The 23,006-nt window shown below is 47.8% G+C and overlaps 1 protein-coding gene across 1 annotated transcript in view; it reads left to right on the top strand.

Annotated features, from left to right (window-relative positions):
• Positions 1 to 23,006, top strand: part of SRP68 (signal recognition particle 68) — a 405,645-nt gene that overhangs the window by 379,053 nt on the left and 3,586 nt on the right. The window lies entirely within an intron of this gene.

Below are 23,006 nucleotides of genomic sequence, written 5' to 3' on the forward strand. Positions count from 1 at the left end.
AGGCTTTTCCCGGTGACATTATGTATGGGGACATTATCAGCTGATACTGCCTGAAGACAGTGGAAGAATGATCTCCTGCTGATGGCGTGCAAGCTCAGCTGGTGTACAGGCCTGTCCAAGACCCTTCTAAAATAAAAAGCTCTGCTAGGAAGTTGTAACTTCCTCCTCTGAATTCAACATGAGGTGGTGCCATCACTTGACCATTGCGGACACCCATGTTGGACACTTCTACCCTCATTGCCCTTAGACGAGCCTGCTGTCAGTTTCCCAGCACATCAAACAGAGACACTTGGGCAAGGACACTGGGCAATACTATCAGGTCGGGTTATAAAGCATCATCAAGACGCAAAAATACTGTGAACGACACGTTGGCACCTCGAAAGTCATGTCTGTTTAACTGCTACCTCAGTGGGAACATGAGTGCACAGTCTTAGACACTGGGACTTCTCTTCTTTAGTTACTGTTGGGGAGAATTCTCCGAAATGTTCTAATTCCCTGCTACCTTAGAGACCCCGAGCTCTTTTTGCTGGACTTTAGGACTTTTCATTTCTATCCTGGAGAGAGTGAGACCATTTTCTCACTCTCTCGTATTTTTCATTGATTTGAACACTGTTTCTTTTGACTTTGTAGTCTGACAAACTCCATAGGCATCATCTTTTTACATTGTGAAACACTGCACCTTCAGTGCAGTGGCACAGGGAAGTCATCCATATTTCCGCAAGGTTTAAATACCTTAACCGATTGCCAGGGAGAGGAACACCAGAATCAAGTGTGTCGTCTTTAAGTCAGACCCGAGCTCCAGGAAGATCTTTTGGACTCCCATGTAGCAGGACAGACCGAGCCTGTGCCACCTCAACAGAGTGCTGGACTCCAGATGTGAGGAAAGCCAATAAGGTATCCAAGTTCTGCAGTGGTGCTATTCGCGAGAAACTGAAACTGCGAAGTTCAACTGTCACCATACATCCTCCCTCTTGTCCCCATGACTGAGGCCCAGGAACAACATGATCTGCCATACTACAACTGGAACAGAAGCCAGCTGGAATCAATTTCTTCCGACCTAAGGTACTTTAAACTTAAGGGCCTCTTATCGTGTAGCCTTGCTAGCTCTCAGTTCATACTTGTCTTGGTTGCCATTGCAGAGTTGCTTGCAGCTTTGCCCCTCACAAGGCTTCCAACATGTGGCCCAATTCTAAAACATTGTGCAAGACTTTCCACTTACCTTCAAGAAGTGCTTCAACTCCCCTAGACTTTTGCTCCATTTTTTTTATCCTGGCTCCCTGAAAGACTCTTCTAACCTCTGACTGTGTGCTTTAACTATCCCTCCAAAAGTCACACATTCTTTAACTTGTGTAGCTGGTAAAGGGTTAATTTACTTTGCATTGGGGGTTCAAAAGTACTTAGCTGCATAAGAATATGTGTGAACTGTTTTATTCCCTAAACATTTTCCTTTTGACACCAAACGCAGTATTGCTCTAATTGTACCAGTGATATATTAATGTCCACAGTGTCCTAGTTATTGAAGTCACCTCAGGGTGTATGAAGTGTCTGTGTGCCATCCCAAATGGGTATCTACTGATTTATTGAAACTTAGAGTGTGTATTTCTGAAGTATATTTTAAAGTGTTACATATTTGCTCCTTTCTAAGGAAGGCTTAATCAACTGACTGTTAAATTAATATATTGTTGTTTAATCCAGAAACCTTGAGTGTAAGTGTTTATTTGGATACTTGTCACTGTCACTGTGAAACTCTGTTACAACGCTACAGCTCACATTGCCCCCTCTTGAGATGAGCCTGGCTGCTCAGTCACTCTACCAACTTGTGTAGTACATGCTTATACCAAAGGTTGGGGTTAACTGTTGCCAAGAGGACAAGGCTGGTGCAGGCTCCCATTGGGTACTGCATACAATCTTGCCTAACAGTTACATATTGCCCCACTGTTCCACAGAAGCTTAAGAATTCTTCATTGCTTTGTTTTCGTCTTCGTGAATGATTGTCCTACCATGTCTCTTCAGCAGACAAAGTTGATCTCCATCACTGGAGACCAACCCGGGACTTCAAGAACTACCAGAAGCTAAATCTTGGTAATTGGAGATAACAGGAATCCCAGAACAGTTGGCATGCCAACGAAAATAGCTGAAACAATTGATTGTAAGCAGAACTAGACCCAAAGGAAATAATTGGGCCATTGAGAAACCTTGGTGTCTGGAGACTGTCGGGCCTCAGTTGGAACCAACCAAGTACCAACACTCATCCGGATTAGGTCATTGCCCTGTGAGAAAGCAGGGGTCTGCCTCCCGCTGGGGTCTCGGAGGTCTTGAGTCACGACACCCCAGCAGGAGGCAGACTGTCTCAGCATCTGAAAGAATGGCGAGACATTACTTCGGATGCTTGGGCACTACAAACCATAGCCTAAGGTTACTGCCTATCCTTCATTCAGAGACCTCAGAACCATCCACCGGGGAGCCATTCTTTGAGAGTTCCAGATCCGTTCCTTGTGGAGGTAATGTTGACACTGCTAGAGAAAGGGTGCTATAGAGCCAGTACCTGAAGATGAGGGGAACAAAGGATGGTATTCTCCATATTTCCTAGTGCCCAAGAAGGACAGAGGACCGAGACCCATCTTGGACTTGAGCTACTTGTACAAGTTCCTCAGGAAGAGATAGTCACACTTTCTCAGATTCTTTAGGCCCTCCAACTCCAGGAGTGGGTGGTGTCATTGGACGTTCAGGATGCTTACATTCATGTGCCAATCCATCTCAAGCACAGAAAGTACCTGAGGTTCGCCATTGGCAGTTCTCATTATCAGTTTTGTGTTCTGATGTTCGGCCTGACCCCCGCCCCGAGGGTATTCACCAAACTGATGGTGGTGGTGGCAGCAAGTCTCAGAAGAGGAGGGGATTCATGTCTACCCCTACCTGGATGATTGGCTGGTCAGGGAGCGTTCTCCCAAACAAGTCATGGATCATCTCAACGTCACCTGCCACTCTCTCCCTCAATTACAAAAAGTCCCACATGACACCATCTCAAAAGCTCCAGTTCATCAGAGCTGTACTGGGTACATCCTTGGAAAAGAGCTTGCCACCTGAGGAGAGGGCTCAAGACATTCTGCAGATGGTCTCCATGTTTCAGAGTGCCCAGCGTCTCCCGGCCTTCGATGTGGCTTGGCCTAATGGCATCCTGCATTTCTCTGGTGCCAGAAGCTCGGTTGAGAATGATATCCCTTCAATGGGCTCTCAGGACACACTGGTCTCAGTTCTTGGGCAGCATGTCAGACCTACTTCAGGTTCCAAGCAGGGTCGCACCGGATCTCCTGTGGTGGGCCTGCGAGGACAATATTCTGAAGGGAGAAACTTTTTTGGCAATCATGGCCAGAGATAACAGTAGTGACGGACGCCTCGCTCACAGGGTGGGTAGCCCACGCCAACGATCTGAGAGTTGAGAGTAATCAGACTGAAGGCTTTTCTGCCCTCTGTACGGGCAAGTCCTGATAATGACTGACACAATGGCTATGTACTACCTCAACAAGAGATGAGGTGTAGGGTGACTTCCACTGTGCAGAGAGTCAATGCAGCTCTGGTTCTGGGCAATTCAAGATGGAAGATTAATATCTGCGGTTCACCTAGCCGGAGAGAACGATGCAGAGGACGCGCTGAGCAGGAAGAGCACAGTCTCCCATGAGTGGCAACTAGCTCAGGAAGTCCTTCAAGAGATCTTCACCCTTTGGGGAACCCCTCAAGTGGATTTGTTCGCAACCATAGTCAACAGGAAGTACAAACTGTACTGCTCCAGGGAATTTTCCCCCAAGAGGAGCTCTAGGAGGCTTGTTCGTGGTGGACTGGGAGTTTCCACGCCTGTACGCATTTTCCAGTCCCAGTCATTCCGCATGTGATCAGGAGGTTGAGAAAGTTTGGGAAATCCATGATCCTAATTGCCCCGGATTGGGCCAGGAGGACATGGTACCCGGACCTTCTGGACAGCTCATCTGCCCTCCAATACGTCTTTCACAAAGAGTGGACCTTCCCTCGCAAGAGCAGGGTCAGGTACTTCATCCAGAGGTGAAGACACTCAGTCTTCACGCATAGTTTCTGAGAGGCTGAGGTACAAGGATTGGGACCTCCCGAACGATGTAATGGAGATTTTGCTTTCGGCCAGAAGGCCAGCAACTAAGTCTTTGTACCGCTGCCGTTGGAACAAATTCTGCAGCTGTTGCAGGGACAAGAATGTGGACCCTTTGTGTTATCCTTTCTGCTGTACTTGGCCAATCTGCGGCTGCAGGTTGGGACCATTAAAAGTTATTTGGCAGCTCCTTCCATCTTCAAGCGCTAGTCTGAGGAAACTTCATACTTTAAGATACCAAGGTCGTCCTGAGGGTCAAGCCTTCATTTCTACCTAAGGTCATTTCAGACTTTCATTTAGGACAAAAGATTGTGTTACCCACTTTCTATCCTCCACCTCATCCTGGCAAGGCAGAGGAGAGGGGCATAGGCTCGATCCACGAATGCCTTTGAGCTTCTACATTGCAAGGTTGTCAAAACTTGGTCTGGACGACCAACTATTCATAGGTTATACAGGTCATAGCCTGGGACAGGCTGTAACAAAACAGGCCTTATCCAGATGAATTATTCTAGCTATTTCCGAATGCAGCAGGCTGGCGGCAAGGATTCCCCAGAAGGCTTTCTTACACCGGTAATGCACAGAAGGCTCACTGTTGACCCAAACTAGGGGCCTCTTTCTTTTTTCTCCATTTCTTGTGTGCTTTTCCTTTCTTGGTCCTTCTCTGTGTTGGGTGGGGGAGGTCCTGGTTTGACTTTTGTCTTCAGCAGGAATCCCTCGGGAAGCCTGCCAAGGCTCCAGAGTGTCTGTGAAGACAGCAAATGAGGAAGGAGTCTGAAATTCTGCAGCCCTTTGTCTTCTGGCATGCCTGCCTGGAGTCAATTCCAACCGGGAGATCCCCAAACGTTTGAATGTAGCATAAGTGCTGATTGGCTTGGTTCTTGGATAAATGGCTTCGATCCTGGCGATGAAGGCAAGTTGACCACTGGAACAGAAGAACCGAAGATTAAGACTACCAGAGACACGTTCAGCCCCTTCCAGTTACCGGTGAAGCCTGTTGCAGGGCTTCAACGCTTGGACTGATGGGATCAACCAGTCTCAACGCCTTCTCAAGCCAGCCATTCCCTTCGGATGTGTCCCTGGACCACCCGTTGGACTGAACAGCTCTCAAGTAGGTCAGAAGCGTTGCCGTTCTGCTTTTTCGCCCAGAACTTCGGTAGTCGCCTTTTCGTACCACAAGTAGACTTCCTTCCAAGTTTTAGGATCCCAGCATCAAGAGATCCTGTCCTGGAAGGTCTTCAACTGCTACTGGAGAGACGCCTGCCATCGGCGCTGTGCAGTGACTGTAGGTGGAAGTACCTTACACCAGCAGCCGATCTGAGAAATCCTCAGACCCGCAACCCATGGACATCCGGCACCAGAACAAACGGTGGGAAAACCGACAGCCAGCAACCCCCCAAGTTGACACACCAAGTCAATTGGTAAAATCGGAGTCTGGGGGGGGTGAGTAGTTGCAATGCATTCAGCCGCCTCTGCCTCCCCTATAATAAACCTTAGAATAAACTTTGTTTTTTTCCATTCCATCACTTTTTGATTCTTTGATCTAAAAGCTGTACCTAAATATAGGGAAATCATTTTACTGACCTGTAACATTGTTGATGTATCTTCTGAAACATTTTTCACTACCACAAGAACTCTTCATGCATCTGTCCCCTCTCCTAAGAAGAAGCTTTGTGACTTTTGGGCTCAAGGCCCCATACATCGTAGGGATTGGGTTTATACATTTAGGACATCATTTGTGTGAATTGGTTTCATTCTGCTGCATCAGTACTGACCTTCTTTTGTGTTGACTAAGTTATTATAAGCATTGCTACAAACCTAAAGGTGACTGTATATATACGTTTTTATAATTCAGTGGTGTGTAATATTGCTACCTGCTCATTTAATTTCTTAATGTTTTTTGGGGCCTATAATAGTTTTTTTGTACTTAAATTATTGTGTGCTTCTCTGTGTGTGCTCATGGTGGACCCCCGACCTCTCACTTCCTCCTGAGACTAAACCTTTACCACTCTCAACACTTACCTTGATTGGGTCTGGGTATCCCTGTTCTCCAGAACTAGGGTGGTCTTCTATAATCTGTCCACCAGGCCAGATTATAGAAATCCATGTTAACAAGGGTCTGTTGCCTTAGTCATCTAAATACTGACTTGGGTTTGAAGGGCAAGCATCCAACACCTGCTGCAACAAGATGAGGTTGAAAAGCTTATCATAAGACTTCAATTGGTTCCTTTTATCCAATCACTTGGGTTTTTCAAAGCACCGTTCATCCAAGGTTTTCAACTCATATTTGTTTTCTTTTGGGGATCCATGAGTCTGTGTCCTCTGAAAACCTTTATACAAGTGCTTCTCTCATTCAGCTTTATTTTTTCTCATCACTCCTATTCTTTTCCAGAATCATTTCACTACCACTCGTAAGCAGTCAACTCAGTATGCAGACTCTTTTGTCCTGCTTGAACACCTTTTCCATGGTGCATGTAAAATCAGAACCTGCAAGCTACAACAGTACATCAGAACGAACCATATACATTCCAACTAACCTTTTGGAGATCCTGGGACTGGAATGGCAGTCTGTGGGGTACTGGGACTGTTTGTGTTGGCAGCTTCAAATTCCAGTTTTCCTGCTCCATCTGATGGGCTGTGTCATACTCCTTTCAGCCCAGGCTGCCCGTATAGCAATCTAAAGTTCCAGACACTGTTTTTCCAACTACCTGGCTCCCTTCTTTTCTGCAGCTGAGCTTTCTGGAATTGGGAATCCTCTCCTTAGTTGCAGGGCTTCTCTCTGCTGTGCTGGCCATTGAGATGGACAGGGGAGTCGAGGGTGTAGCAAGTGCCAGAATCCTGGGATGATTCTTCTTTTGGACTTCTCATTGGCCCAACTTGCAATTCTTGAATTGCAGCAATCCATTCCGCTTTTGTTAGGCCTTCTGTCTGGAGCGATCTTGCTCTGCAGATCGGAAGTCCTTTGTCAGTCAAAGCACTCAACAACAGCCTCCCATTTTTATAAGTCACCTTGCAAATTCTGCTCTACTATATGACATTCATATTTGCAGCCATAGGTGTTCCCAAGTCCTTGATCTACCCTGAGTGGATTCCTGCCTCGATCCTCCCCACTCAGACTTACTCTTCTTACGAATGCCTTATCTGCAGGGTATCTCTATCTCCTAGCCACTCTGTCACTGTTGCTACTCTCTACTGGCCCCCTGGTCAAATTACCTCTTTCTCACCGAGTGGGCAGACCTTGCCTCCTCCCTTGTGGCCTCAACCACTCAACTTCTCCTCCTTGGTGACCTCAACATCCATCTTGATTCTCCCTGTGCCTCATCTTTACTATTGCTATTTCGCGACCTCTGCGATTCACTCTGCCTCTCTATCCTTCCTTCCGGCCCTACTCACTCTGCCGGTCACACACTTGATGTCTTGATCTCCTCCGGCCTCCCCCTCTCTACTCCCCTCACCACTCCTCTCTCCTGGAGTGATCACTGCCTCCTCTCCTCTCATCTTTCCATATCTCCCCCCCCCCCCCCCCAAGCTAAGCCTACCCTAAAATTGCCACCTACCTTCTTGGACATCCGGCCCATGAAGCGTGCGTCAGTCGAGGCTTTCGCTGACACCCGCCCTCCTGCACCTCAGGCTGACTCACACCCTGCTCTACTCCTCTATTTCTGCTACTCTTGATGTTCTTGCCCCTGTCATGAGGATCCGTTTGAAGTCCATAGCCAAGTGTAATTCCTGGTATAACTCTGACCTAGAAGCACTTAAACGTCAGTGCAGGGCGGCTGAGAGGAAATGGAGGGCTTCCTGCTCATCCTCTGACAAACTGGCCTGCCGCCTGCTCCAAAGGCAATACTGTCTCGCTATCTGCTCCAAGAAGAGAGACCACATTGAAGCCTGCGTTTGCGCGGCATCCAACAACTCGGCTTAACTCATTAAAATCTGCAAGGAGCTGGCCAACCCTGCTGCAGTCTCCACCCTTCCTCTCGCCTCCCAGGCTCTTTGCAATGCCCTTGCCTCTCACTTTAATTCCAAAACCCAGGACATCTTGTCCACCCTCTCCTCTGCCCCACACCCCTCCTCTCCCCTCTCCTTCCCCTCTCCTTCCCAGCTTGCTAACCCTCCCTCGGTCACCCTGCCCCTCCCTCTTTCTCCTTCTTTCCTCTTTTCTCCCCGGATGAGCCTGCTAGACAAGTCTGATCTATGAAAACCTCATCAAAACAGGTCCTTCCCTGTTCCTCTAAAACCATTAAGGACCACATTGATACCCCCGCTCCGACCCTTGCCGATTTCTGTAACCGTTCCTTTGCCTCTGGATCTTTCTCCTCCCCTCTGAAGCACTCCCTTGTGCATCCTCTCCTCAAGAAACCTACAGCTGATCCCTCTTGTCCGGCTAACTATCACCAATTTCCATTACTCCCTTTTTGGGGACGCTCCTGGAAAAGCTGGCCATCTCTCAGCTTAACCTTCATTCCGACTCTGTTGGCTCTCTCCATGACCACCAATCTGGTTTTAGAGCTGCCAGAAGCACGGAAACTGCTCTCCTGAACATCCGTGAAGACCTGCTCTCCAACCTTGACTCTTAACATTCCCTCAGTCCTCATCCTACTTGATCTCTCCTCTACTTTCGACACGGTCAACCATACTATCCTGCTCAATCGTCTCCGTGACAACCTGGCTATCACTCATCAGGCTCTGGCCTGGCTGACCTCTTTCCTTTCTGATCGACTCTCCCAGGTACAACTTGGGTCCTTCCTTTCCACTTTCTCCCTCTCTACCTGTGGTGTTCCCCACAGATCTAACCTCTCGCCCTGACTTTTCAACCAATACCTGGCAACTCTCGCCTACTGCATTTCCATTTTCTGCTCAACCTTCCAGTGCTATGCTGATGAAATCCAACTCGTTTTCAGGCTTCTTTCAGACACTTCAACTCCTTCCCCCATCTCTGATTGCCTAATCACCATTCAAAATTGGTGTACTGCCAACGATCTTTGTCTAAATGCCAACAAGACTGAGATCCTCCTCATTGGTACACCTTCACCATCCTTCCCCTCACTCTCTGGCCGGCCTCTCTTGGCCCTTCTCCTACCCCTACCTGCGAGGATAAGAATCTCTGGGTAATCTTTGACTCCACACTTTCCTTCTCTGCACACATCTGACATCACATCTGACATCTCTGAAAATACTTCTTACTGCACCTCCTTAGGGGTACTCTGCCTTTCCTCTCCTTCCCTCAGAAGCTCACTGTCTCCCAAGCTCTGGTTCTTTCTGGGTTGGACTCCTTGTAACAGCCTCTTTCTAAATCTACCTGCCTCCACTCTCTGCCCTTTACCAACTAATCCAGAACACCACTGCGGGACTTGTCCTTGCCCTCAAGCCCTGGGATTGTATCTCTCCAGCTCTAAAATCCCTACATTGGCTCCCAGTGGATGCAAGGATTAAATTAAAAACACTCTGCATTGTCGACAAGGCTTTCTGGGGCCTAGTTCCAAAATAACTTCATCTACCCCTCCACCGCAAATACCTCCCCTCTGGAGCCCTTCGCTCCTCTACTTCTAACTTCCTAGGGGTCGGTCGTGTTTCAAAGAAACAAGCTGAGGGCAGATCTCTGTCCTCGGCTGGGGCCTCCCTTTGGAACAGCCTCCGGGCCACCTTGAAACTTGAGGAGAACCATCTCTGGTTCCGGAAACACCTCAAGACCTTCCTCTTCGCTTCTGCTTTTGACCCTATTCTCCCCCTGCTGACCTGTTTCTCTCTCGGCACCATGCACCTGGTCACCTTCTGTCCTTTGGGCCCAGGTACCTGCTCACCTTGCCTCCCCTTTGCAGTGCCTCCGAGCCACCCCCTTGCACTGGGATCTGTATCTGTATCCATACAGTCACCCATTTTTCTTCTGCACTTAACAGATATACCCTATCTGACTAATCATTGCACTTGCCACTCACTGGCTGCACTACCACTTTTCACTGCCTGTATTTATTAATTTATTGCACTTATTATTCTGTTCTCGCCTCTGTTCTGCACTTTCCACTTCTCCCCCTTCCACGCACTTTCCACCTTTTCCCTTTTCCATGCACTTGCATGTTCTTAATGTCACTGGGCCTAGTAAGATCGTTGTTTTTATTCTCCCTTGTTGCCCTCCCTTTGCTTAGTCGCGCTCTGAAACTCTTGTGTATGAGCGTAATATAAATAAAATATCATCTCTTTCCCTATGCCCCACTGCTGCCACTAGATGTTAGGGCTTTCCTAAACCCTGTCCAGGGTGTGAGAAATAACTGCCCTAAACTATGAAACATGTTTCCTTACTGTATCCTCATTGGTCCTGAGGATGACTGATGGCCATTTCCAAAATCATATCTTCTAGTTTGTTTGCTCATATACCTCCCTTGGATAATAAGGTTAATTGCAACCTTCTGTAATAGTTTGTTGCCCATAAGCAACCAGTTTGCTCCAAGGCAACAGGTGGACTGTAACAAGATTTCTAAATCATGGTATTCTCCACAGTTATCCGCTCTTAAAAAAGAAACCAGAGGAGTGAAGAAAAATATGAGACACCACTGCAACATGAAAATAGCTTGCAAGGCTCAGTCAGTTTATAAGAAAGGGATTCTTTCCTCCAAAGCTTCTTACATTCAGGAACACATTTTAACAGCAAATAATAAACCTGAAGGAACTATTTGCACTATTAAGAACTTTATGCATCCTGCCTGTTTGTCTCCTTCCCTTATCACCTCTGAAAAGCCGGTTTTGGATTTTAGGAATAAAGTCAACCAATAATTGCAAGGGACCTGTATATACAGAATTGTTCTAATCAGTCTAGTATGAGTTTTCCCCCACTCAAGAACGTGAATGAAATCCCCTTTTGGAGGTTCTCCCTTTGTTGCAATCAAACTTGGTTGATGCTGTTTCATGTCTATTGCTGCACTTAAAACCTATGCAGCTCAAGCTAGACGTTATACCAGCCATTGTAGCTGGTGATTTCCACATCTCAACTGGTCTCACAACTTATCCTTTTCCCAAGACATAGTTCCAAGCTCATTTGGTCTCACAACTTATCCTTTTCCCAAGACATAGTTCCAAGCTCATTCAAGAAAATCTTGATCACCCCACTATTGAAAAAACTTTCTTGGATCCTTCTATCTATATATGTATATTTGTGAAAGTGTTTTTATATTCGGGTTTGGCTTTAGGCCCATAACAGTTGGTGGGCTTACATTTTGGCCCAAGGTCAGCATACCAGTCTGGGGTGTACTGGCGATGGTGAAATCTGACCAACTCCAGCCATTCGCCCTGCACAGGACAGGGTCCGGCCCTGTGCTATCAGTATAGGCAGTTTCGGCAGATTGCCGATTTTGCGATTTTTCAGAAATAGGAAGTTGGGACGCAATAAAACATACACAGGGCTATAGCAGACCCCCACGTGCATGTCAACTACAGACACATGCACCGATGGGTGGTACCGCTAGTTTAATAATCTTAGGCCCATGGACAACTCTTCTTGGCTAGCGAAGATTCTGGAGATAATTGTTAGCTTGCAACTACAGGATTATGTAGAAAATGATGAAATTCTGGATCTGTTCCAATCAGACTTTCACCCCAAGCATGGCACTGAGACTGCTCTTCCTGTTGTGTGGGATGATATGTTGGCCAAAGCAGATAATGGTCAGATGTCCTTATGTTGGACTTTAGTGCTGCTTTTGACACTGCAAATCATGCCATCTTACTAGCTCAGCAGCATGGTCTAACGGGAATGACCCTTAACTGGTTTAAGAGTTTTCTCTCTGACTGAGAACAAATAGTCAACATTAATAAACTTAATAAATCTGGGACCACTATGGGTTTCACTCATACACACACCACGTAGACTCTCTGGCACCATTGATGTCGAGTGGGACCAGACAGTCACACCCATTTCCTGTGTCCAAACACCAATGGCATGCAGTAGGCCGCGAAAGCAGCAGCCTTCCTGGGCGAATGCCAGACCATATAAAGGATTTCCTGACCTGAGAAGGCAGGAAGAAGGGCAAGAAACAATATGGCCAAAAAACAAGCAAAAAATCTCATGACACGGCCATTTTAGGGAACTAGCCACGTTTAGGTAGCCAGACACGGTAAATGAGATTGTGCACACTGAAAGTATTGCAATAATCGTCAAAATCTAACTGCTGCCACCAGCTTGTCTTTAGGCATTGTGGCAAGTCAGAAGGAGGACATGTACTCTCTGAGGACATGGTATACAATATTTTATTAAAGTAAAACTATCGGGCCTAACTTTCCCATTGACTGTGGGTGGTCCATGCCTATGTTATTAACTGAGGTGCTCGTCAAGTCAGTCGTGAATGTCCAAACAAGTAAGTCTGCTGTACAAAACTGCCCTAACTTGCCCTACCACTTTTAAAACTAACTTGGGTCAGGAGAATGACTCTCTTCTCCTGAGAGTACTTCTGGTACCAGTCTGTAGGATTCTTTTTAATACTAATTCTCAAATAGTCTCTTGTGACTTCTTGGATCAGTCTCTGTAGTTATTCAAATGGGCTATTGAGTTTTTCCTCCTATTTGGGTATCCCTTTTGGGGATCTTTTATAAGATCTATATTCTTGGTTGTGGGTCTCAACGCATCCCTGGAAGATACTATTGGCTTCCCCTCCTGGGCAATTATAGTTCTGCTTGTTTTGGTCCACTTAACTTTATTTCTGATGTTTGTTAATCTGCTTAGAATCACATGCTGTGCATAGGTCCGACATCCAGTGGTCACTGCGGAGTACTGCATTTTGTTTTTCGTAGTCTAAAAGGGGACGTCGACAAGGCGTGTCTGAAACACTATCCCTATAGTGACGTGCGTTGCACCCACAATCACTCACGCGTCGAGGTCCCTCAGATTGTTTTTTTCCGCCCAGCTACTGGTCGCCTTTACGCGGAGCTCCTCGAGAGACATTGCAGATTTCATCTCCTCGACCTTTGGTCGTTTTCTTATTAATATATAACACATAGATCCCTCCCTCGACGTAGTTGTGAAGCTGTTTCTCCGCCGAGCAAGATCTTCGACGGAGGGGACGAGCGGAGGAGATCCTTCGGCGCTGCCGAACACGTGGCCTGGCCTCGCAGGCCAAATACAGTAGGGAAAGTGGGGTCGTGGGACATCTCTTGTTTCCTTTCTGAGAATGCCTTTCCCTTTCCCCTTCCTTTCCCTTGGGTTCGTTATCACGATTTACTGCCTCAGCTATGGAGAGGACACCCTTTAGGTTTTGCCCGCGTTGCAAGGGCAAGTTCACCTGGAAGGACAAGCATTCACGGTGTAACCGCTGCTTGCCCCTCGATCACAAGGAGGAGGGTTGCACGGCTTGTCGGCTTCTTAAGCCAAAGACTCTAAAAGACTGTAGGGTCAAGAGGTGGGCGGCCTACGCTATGTCGAAGGCCGATTCCTCACCCGCCGCCGCTACCACCGACAGTGACGAGGAACGTGATAACACGACCTCCGCTGCGGAAGTCGTAGACCCCTCTAAAGAGCACTTGCGCTCTTCGTCGTCTGTCCCCGGCCCCGACGGGCTCGGCTCACGCACTGCTTATGGGGATGAACACCCCGGCGACACTGACGCACACGATACCACCCATAAGCACACAACCCATGGCTCTTCTTCGTCGAAGACGAAGAAAGCATCAGCGCCCAAGGAGACGCAGGTTCCACCGGCAGCCTCCTCGGACCGTTCAGGTTCGAAGCCCCTCTCGCAGCCGCGACCAGCGACTGGGCTTTCGGCAAATAAGGGCGCCGCCCCCAAACCATTGGCCGGCGCGCACCAGCAGAGAGTGCACGCCGCCGTAGAACGATCGACACCCGTAACGTCGAAACCACAGCCCTCCTCTGACAAAGTAACGTCGAAACCACAGCCCTCCTCTGACAAACTAGTCGTAGATAGCTTGGCGAGGATCGTTGTAGCCGACGCCCAGAAGCGTACGCCGAAAGACACGTCGAGCGCTACGCAAAGGTCGAAAGACACACCGAAAAGGCCCGAAGGAAGACAGGGACTACCCCCTTCAGTCGGGGGGACTCCCAGCACACCGGAAGGCTTTTCTGACGGCGAGGGGAAACTTTCCTCGACGTTATGGGAGAGGTCGAGCCGTTTTCAGACGGAAGACACTAATTTTCCCCCGCTAGACCGCTCAGGGGTACCCCATGAGACCATGGAAAGGCTCCATCTCTGCATGGAGAGGTTTATGGAGACCCAGAACCCCCCCCCCCCACTCCCAAGAGAAGGGCCTCAGGAGGACCCCAGGGCTAAATATCCGAGACTATTCAACCCCTCCCTGCAGGACACAGCCTCAGATTTCCATAATGTGTATGACCTCACTGGTGAGGAGCAATACTTGGAGGAGGAGGATGAATTTGTGGACGATGAAGAGGGACAGAACCAGGAGGAAGGTCTGGAAGACAACCCAGACATGGTAGGAGAAGGCTTCGGAGACAATCCAGAAGAAGGACCTTCACATCCCTGGCAGTCCCCATCAGTATATTCGGACACTGATGTCCTGGACCTAAATCCTCCTGACAATTCACCTGTTAGGAACACGTTTCCCATAGACGATCAGCCCACATTCAATGCCCTGTTGCGCAGGGCAGCAGCACATTTCAAACTGGACACTGGGGAGGTCTCTCTTGAAATAGACTTTGTGGAAAGAGTAATTAAGGAGAAACCCCCGGTCAGCCAGACCATTCCCCTCTTCGCTTCAGTGAAGAGAAGAATCATCCCTTCGCTATCCACGCCCGCACTAATCAGAGGAGTTAATCCAAGAATTGAAAAACTTTTCACTCCTTCACCCTCAGACCCTCACCCTCAGACCCGCTGTACATCAGGGGACATTCTATTCCTTACTCCCTTGTAGTAACTAATACAAGGAAGAGGGCAGGGGTGTCGCTGTCCACCAGCGAGGCACCACCTGACAAGGAGGGCAAGAGATTATATGCCCTTGGAAAGAGAGTCACATCCTCGGCTGCCTTTTCTGCAAGAATTGCGAACAACAATTCCTTGCTAGCTAACTACGCGGACGCGCAGTGGGCCAAACTGCGCAAAGACGCCGAAGAAGCGCCGGAACCGCTACGGACACGCCTGCTATCAACTATTGGCGAGGGAACCCAGGTCAACCAGAGCATTGTGAAGAACTCTCTGGATGCTGCAGAGACAGCGGGACGTTCCCTGGTTCAGGGAATACTCCTAAAACGCCATGTATGGCTGTGTAACTCAGGTTTCAAACCGGAGACACAGGCGTCTTTAATAAATAAACCTATTGAAGACTCAAACCTCTTCGGGAAAGCGGTGGATGAGGCTCTGGAGATGGCTAAAAAAAGAGTTCGATACTATCAAAACTCTTGACCAGATCTCTAAGCCCACTACCAGACGCGGCTATGGCAACAAACGCTTTTTTCGTGGCCAACGCCAACAACAGAATCAGCAGCAACAGTACCCTGCCACCAATTACCAGACCAATAGTGGGCAGTACAGCCAAAGAGGCCAGCGCCGTGGCAAAGGGAGAGGTCGGGGTTCCACCCCCAGAGGCTCCCAAGCCCCCAACAACACCAAGTGACGCGAAGATTTGCGTCCCCTCCCATGCAACACCGGTCGGGGGCCGGCTAACATCCTTTCTTCCAGCATGGGAGGGAATAACGTCAGACCGTTGGGTACTTTCCACCGTAGCCCACGGATGCTGCATCGAATTCAACGGTTCCCCAACATACAGACCCCCGAGGGGACGACGCATGACACCAGAACACCTTGCCATCCTTCTCCAAGAAGTAGACCAACTGCTGGAAAAAGGAGCCATAGAAATCGTGCCTCTATCTCAGGTAACGGAAGGTATTTATTCAGTGTACTTCCTTGTACCCAAAAAGGATCTAACCATGCGCCCTGTATTAGATCTGCGCCCAGCGAACAAGTTTGTCAAACCCCAGAAGTTTCGTATGGTGACCTTACAGGAAGTGATCAACCTGCTATCACAAGATTACATGACAACACTAGACATGAAAGATGCATACTTTCATATTTTAATGTTGCCAGCGCACAGAAAATACCTCAGGTTCACGATAGAGGGCAAACACTACCAGTTCAGAGTGCTACCCTTCGGCATAGCATCTGTACCAAGGGTATTCACGAAGGTACTGGCAGTGGCAGCGGCCCACCTGCGCAGGTTGTCCATCCCAGTTTACCCTTACCTCGACGACTGGCTCATAACAGGGGATTCTTACGAAACATGCTTCTCCAATACCCAAAAGACTGTAGACCTTTTGTTCCAGCTGGGCTTCTCCATCAACGAAAATAAGTCCAGCCTAGACCCCAGCCAGATCAAACAATTCCTAGGGGCTCTAATTCAAACAAAGGACGGCCTCGTCTTCCCCTCCAACGAGAGGGTCCAAAAACATGCTGTTTCAGATCCCCCAATATGTGGCCGGTCGAGAGGTGACGGTACGCAAAGCAATGCGCTTGCTAGGAATGATGGCGCTGTGTATTTATTTGGTACCTCACGCGCGCCTGCGCATGCGCCCAATGCAAGAGTGGCTCAACAGCCAGTGGTGTCAGGCCAGCGGACTATGGGACAATCTAGTGGTGGTCTTGCAGGCCTTGGTTCTCTCGCTACGGTGGTGGACAAAGGAAAACCTGGTAAGAGGGAAACGCTTTGCCACACCCGCCGCGGAAGCCACTCTAACCAGACACATCCCTCACAGGATGGGGGGCTCACCTATCCCATCAGACTGCTCACGGAGTGTGGACTCCGAACGTAGCATCCAAACACATAAATCTACTGGAGCTACTAGCTGTGTTGAAGGCGCTAAAAGCCTTCCAGGAACACCTACAAGGCAAAACAGTGATGGTCCTTACAGACAGCACCACAGCCATGTACTACATCAACAAGCAGGGGGGGCACCCACTCTCCAGGACTGTCCAAACTGGCCCAAAATATATGGAAGTGGGCTCTCAAGCAAAACATTTTCCTACTGTCACAACATGTACCAGGGGAACTCAATCTGCTGGCAGACAAACTCAGCAGAGATTTCCCCCTGCCCGAAGAGTACGAATGGCGACTGCACGAAGACATCGTCTTCGACGTCTTCACGCAATGGGGATTCCCAGAAATAGACCTGTTCGCAACCCTGGAGAACTCACAATGCCAAAGTTACGCCTCCAGGTACCCCCAGAACCAATCCAAGGGGAACGGTCTGTCGATTCAATGGTCAGGGAAATTTGTTTACGCTTTTCCCCCGACTCCCCTTCTCAACAAGGTTGTGCACAAGATGCACCAGGAACAAGTGACCATGATACTGGTGGCCCCAATGTGGGCCCGACAGCCATGGTTCGCTCACTTGATGGAGATGTCTCTAACTCCCCCAGTGAAACTCCCCTGCCCGTACAACATGCTGTCACAAGACAAGGGCAGGACTCTGCATCCATGCCCCCAGAACATGAAGTTAGCAGCCTGGCTCCTGAGATCATAGAATTTGGACATCTACAGCTCCCGCAGAGATGCATGGACATCCTCAGGGAAGCCAGAAAACCTAACACTCGCCACTGCTATTCTAACAAGTGGAAGAGATTTGTCATCTGGTGCAGAGGAAAGAGCATCAACCCGATTGACTGCTCTCCCACACATATTGTTCTATACCTGACCCATTTATTGGATTCAGGTCTAGTGTTCAATTCCATTAAAGTCCACCTAGCGGCACTTTCTGCATACACCACTTCCCAACTCGAAGTGTTGTGGTGGAAGATCCCTGTTATAAAGGCCTTCATGGAGGGAGTAAAGAGAATACACCCCCCGATAGCTGACCCAGCTCCCGGATGGGACCTTAACGTGGTACTTACCAGACTCATGAGCTCACCATTTGAACCCATGCACAAAGCATCTCTTAAGGACCTCACTCTTAAGACTGCTTTTCTAATAGCTATCACCTCCATCAGGAGAGTAAGTGAACTACAGGCTCTTTCTGTTCTAGACCCCTTCGTTACAGTTCACAGAGATAAGGTGGTTCTACGCACGCACCCAAGGTTTGCACCGAAATTCATCTCGAAATTCCACGTAAACCAGTCTATAGAACTACCAACGTTCTTTCAAAATCCTTCCAACTTGGGAGAAAAAAGTCTACACACACTGGATGCGCAGAGCGGTCATGTTCTACATGGAAAGAACCAGACCACTGAGGAAGACTAATCAGTTCTTCGTCTCGGTGGCAGCAGGAAGAGAAGGGGATGCAGTTTCAAAGTCCACTATTTCTAGATGGATTGTTCAATGCATCACTCTGCTATACTCTTGCTAAGAGAGAACTGCCCTTTAAGCCAAGAGCACACTCTACTCGAGGCACGGGGGCATCCATAGCATTCATTGCAAATGTTCCCCTTGAGTCCATCTGCAAAGCGGCTACCTGGAGTTCTGTGCACACCTTTACAAAACACTACTGTCTAGATGCACACTCGAGATCTGACTCCCAGGTGGGACAGGCAGTATTAAGACATCTTTTCTCTACTGTTCCTTCTCATAACCCACCGCCAACTCCGGGTACTGCTCGCTAGTCTATGCACAGCATGCGATTCTAAGCAGATTAACAAACATCAGAAGACAATGCATTTCTTACCGTAAAAGCATTTCTGATGGTTGTATCTGCTTAGATTCACATGCGCCCACCCTTCCTCCCCGCTCAGATGGAAGGAACATAGACTTCCTTTTATATCTCTCTTTTCTGTACTCGCTCACGTCCAGAAGGCTCCCTCAGGGCAGAAAAAATACAAACAGAGGGACCTCGACGCGTGAGGGATTGTGGGTACAACGCACGTCACTATAGGGATAGTGTTTCAGACACGCCTTGTCGACGTCCCCCTTTTCGACTAAGAAAAACAAAATGCAATACTCTGCAGTGACCACTGGATGTGGGACCTATGCACAGCATGTGAATCTAAGCAGATACAACCATCAGAAATGCTTTTACGGTAAGTAATGCATTGTCATATGGCTCAATTGACTGTTTCCTCTAAACTCTAGCTCATAACCGTCTATTTTTGGCATTATTTTCTTCCTGTATAGACTATCGAGTTACTTTCCCCTGTTCCCAGGGTATTGTTATCCACTGTTCCTTTCTCTCACTATTCAGATTTTCAATAATTCTTTCACATGTACCACAACATTTTCTGTTCATTTGTTTCAAGGTTAGCATTGTCTCATGGCTTCTACTTGGACAAATTCCTTGTGCAGTATAATGATTCCTTCTGGGCCTCCCGTGCTTCCCATTCCCTTTGCTTTCGAAGGAGAACATCCTCAGGAGCCTTGTTCCTCTGGGACCATCTCTCTGGTTATGAACGTCTGTCACCTTGTCTTCAGAGTTTCCCTCCTCACAGCCTCTAGTTTCCTCATGGTGTATCGGTGCTCCAATAAGTGACCGGATAGCCTGTGGATCTACACTGGCAGTGATATCGGCAATGGTTTCTGGACCAACTGTCCACCACGGATCCTCCTTCGAATTCTCGCTGCCACCTTCGTCTGGGCTTCTGTCTTGTCGACTTCTCGTGCTTTGTGTTTGCTGTAGTTCTGCCGTCCCGCTCTTCGGTGTCGAGCAACTTTGAAACTTGCAGGATTCTTTGCTTCCGCCTTCTCCGCTTGTTATGCGGCTTGGGGCCTTCCCAGGCCTGCGTATGTGTTCCTTTCTATCTTCTCTCACCCTTTTCTTCCTGTGCCTCCTCGAGTGCACGCTAATCAACATGCTCGTCCCAATGGATTGGATATTTTGATTTAAAGGGGCCTGTTCTCTTCCCATTAGATAATGGCATATATTTGATGTTTCTTCGTCCCAGTCTTGGTATTTAAAAGTTTCTGGTATTGAAGAGCATCCCATGTAGGCTACAGTGTGCAGAGCTTTAGGGAGTTCCCCAGGGGAACAGGAGTCCTTGTCCCCTAAGGTGGGGGACTCTGTCCCGGTGAGGTCCCACTTGCCTCGACGCGTAGAGAGGGTGTTGCGGAGCGGGCTCACCTTCCTAGTCTCGTGGGGGTAAGGGGCTCCTCCTTGGGGAGAAGGGACGAATTACCTTGATTCGTCACAGCACCCATAAAAATAACCAAAAATCCCCAGTTTCAAAGACTAGGGTGATACAAAAGTATCCCCGCTGCACTGCATTGTAAGATGCTGTGTGCACTGTTAAGTTACCCAAACAGGTAAAAAGACAAAAGGAAAACCTAGTTTCCCAGTACATATAGTCTAATGGGAGTGATCGGTTTCCCAATGACAAATTAGAAAAAGACCAGGGGAGTGACGCTGAAGGCTTCTCTTCCCTGCAAAAAGTCTGGACAGGTTTAAAAACAAAAGGTTTGAAGGTCCATAAAATATGGAGGCAAAGTTGGCTAAAGAGAAATCTTTCCTAACCGTGAAACCCTGCTCCTCTGCCTGATCTCAAGAAAACCTGTGTTGGTGCTTCGATTCCTAAACCTGTCTCCAGCCCTGCTCAAGGATCCGTGTCTTCTGAGCCTTTGGAAGTGTCCCTGGACCAACCAGCAGACTGACCAGTTGTCTCCTTGGCCACCTCACTGCAGCAATCACTGTCCTGAGTGTGTCCTTGGAACTTGAAGGATCTTCAGCTTGTACTAAAAGACTACTGAATGTTCAGCCTTCTTGCACCAATGGAAGCTGTGCTCGACTTACTCCCTTGCTTGTCCACTGAAGATCGCCTGTCGCTGCCTGATCATGGTGACTCCCGTTGCAGTCCGTTTTCTTGGCTCCCTGGAGGTGTCATGAGGTTGTCTGCTCCCCAGACATCTTAATCTTTTCTTAATTTGGATGTTCAGCTGGAAGGTGTCTGGAACAGATTCGGAAGGACAGCGACCAACCGAAAATAATTCCCAAATCCGAAATTGGCCTCTGCGCCCGAGACCCCTGAGCCTTACTCGACTGGGCCAAGCATAGAAGACCTTGTACCCAACAGATTCCAAAACCTCAACAGTGGTCTCTGGATAAATCTGAGTCATGGGTCTAAATTAACATAGATCTAGCATCACCTCCTGGGCCTAATCTAGTGTAGTGGGATTGGTAGTGCTACTTACTTTTTTATTTTTATTTTGAATCCTAGCCACTGGCTTTGTGCAAATCTCTTAATAAACCTAACTGAAATGAATACATTTGGAACTGATGACCTTGGGGCACAAGGTCCAACCCATTTTAGGGTTGGACTCAAACTATTCTGTGGTTATTCTAAAATGGCTTTACTGAATGTCATGCATCTGAGTACTTACCCGAGTACTTACCTTGCTCACTAGTTATTGAATCCTATACTTTCTTCTAAGAAGGGTTTTTGTATATGTCTGTTTTATAGTAAGTGTGTGACAATATTTGACTAGGGGTTTTAAATGCTTGGCATGTATTTTGAAGGCCTACTAAATTATTGTATATTTATGTACTCCCCTGTCTAACTGGAATTATTGGTGGTGTTCTGTGTGGACTCACTGTAGCCGTAGACCACTCTCACAGACCTCCCGAGACCAAGCCTTGCCGCTCTGCTACCTTACCTTGAATACATATTACTAGTCCTCAGTGTCTCCCCGTTTACCATAATAGGGTGGCCTCCCAAAATCCACCCCCAGGGTTGAGTTTGGAAATCTATCTTAACACGTATGCACAGCTATGACTTGACTGTTCTGGCCATTCTACCAGAGGAACTCTGTAATTAAATGGCTTGTTGCTTTATCTGGACCATAGCAAAGAGCCTAAGGAAAATCTCCCTAACAAGAAGAATTGGCAAATATGAAGGACAAATATCCCATATCAAGCTGGAGCATGTGCTAATAAGAGAAATAAAGTTGCTTAAAAATTACAATCTGAACATGCGGCCAAAATGGGAGAGTATGCATGTCATGCTAGCATCTACTTTTATACACCCATTTTAAGATTTGGTAAGCAAGTTGTAATATTCCAGACTAATCACTAAATGGTGGCCTATTAAAGAGCACATTTTCAGGTACTTATACATTTGGTGCAGTCTTTAAGTCAACCTTGCAAAACAAAAATGCAGCCAACCTACTCTAGTGATTGTTAAATTGTACTTCCCAAAGGAACAGCACTTTGTGGGCATATTTTAACTGTGGTGGCAGTCAATGAAAAAGAAATGTACAACTGACCGGCTTGCTTTGGAGTGTGTTGTGTGGCAAAATGTTGTAGGAAGAGTTCCCAAAGAGTTTGTTTTCCCATTCATTCTCCATAGACGGAGAATTGCATTCACCTGCAGCCAGAACTGCTGGACAAGATTGCACCAATCCTTTGAAAGAAGAGCAGCTGTTCCAAAAAGCTTGCTTTTGCTAATGTGGTGCAGGTTTTTCTTTCTCTTTAAATATGCCTCAGTGACCAAAAACGAATTGGTGATATCTGGTTTCACCTGGTAAAATCTTCCAACCCACCTTTCACTTTTAGGCTACTTCATTGGTTCAATGGGTTTTGAATTTGCGTTCCCTCTTCTAGGAACTTGGCACGCAGATCCTTGAAATCGAGGACAACCAGTTTGGCACTGCGCCAGAGAGCTAATCTGGTTGGTGATTAAGGTTACAACACATTTCAGAGGGCTACTGTTGTGACCTACATACTTTCTGCTGCATCTAGTTGGACGCTGCTCTGCAAATATTTTCAAAAGTGGCTCATTATAACCCTCTGGGGGTTTTCCCTAGTGAGGTTCAAACGGCGGGTCGTGGGGTTTGGTGGGATTCAGAGAGATGCAATATGCTCCCAAAACTGAAATGTAGATTGTTTGGTCGGGCTAGCCTGTTGGCCACTATAAGAGTCTATGAGCCACCTTCAGATCTCAGACCCCAGGTGCCGCCAGTTGGCCACAGTCGTGACCCGCAGACCCATCAGTGGCCTGTGGGCCCTCTTGGTCTACGAAATGCCATCATT

Source organism: Ambystoma mexicanum, chromosome 3q, assembly GCF_040938575.1.
Source record: "Ambystoma mexicanum isolate Mex_15411 chromosome 3q, UKY_AmexF1_1, whole genome shotgun sequence".
Classification (NCBI taxonomy): Eukaryota; Metazoa; Chordata; class Amphibia; order Caudata; family Ambystomatidae; genus Ambystoma; species Ambystoma mexicanum.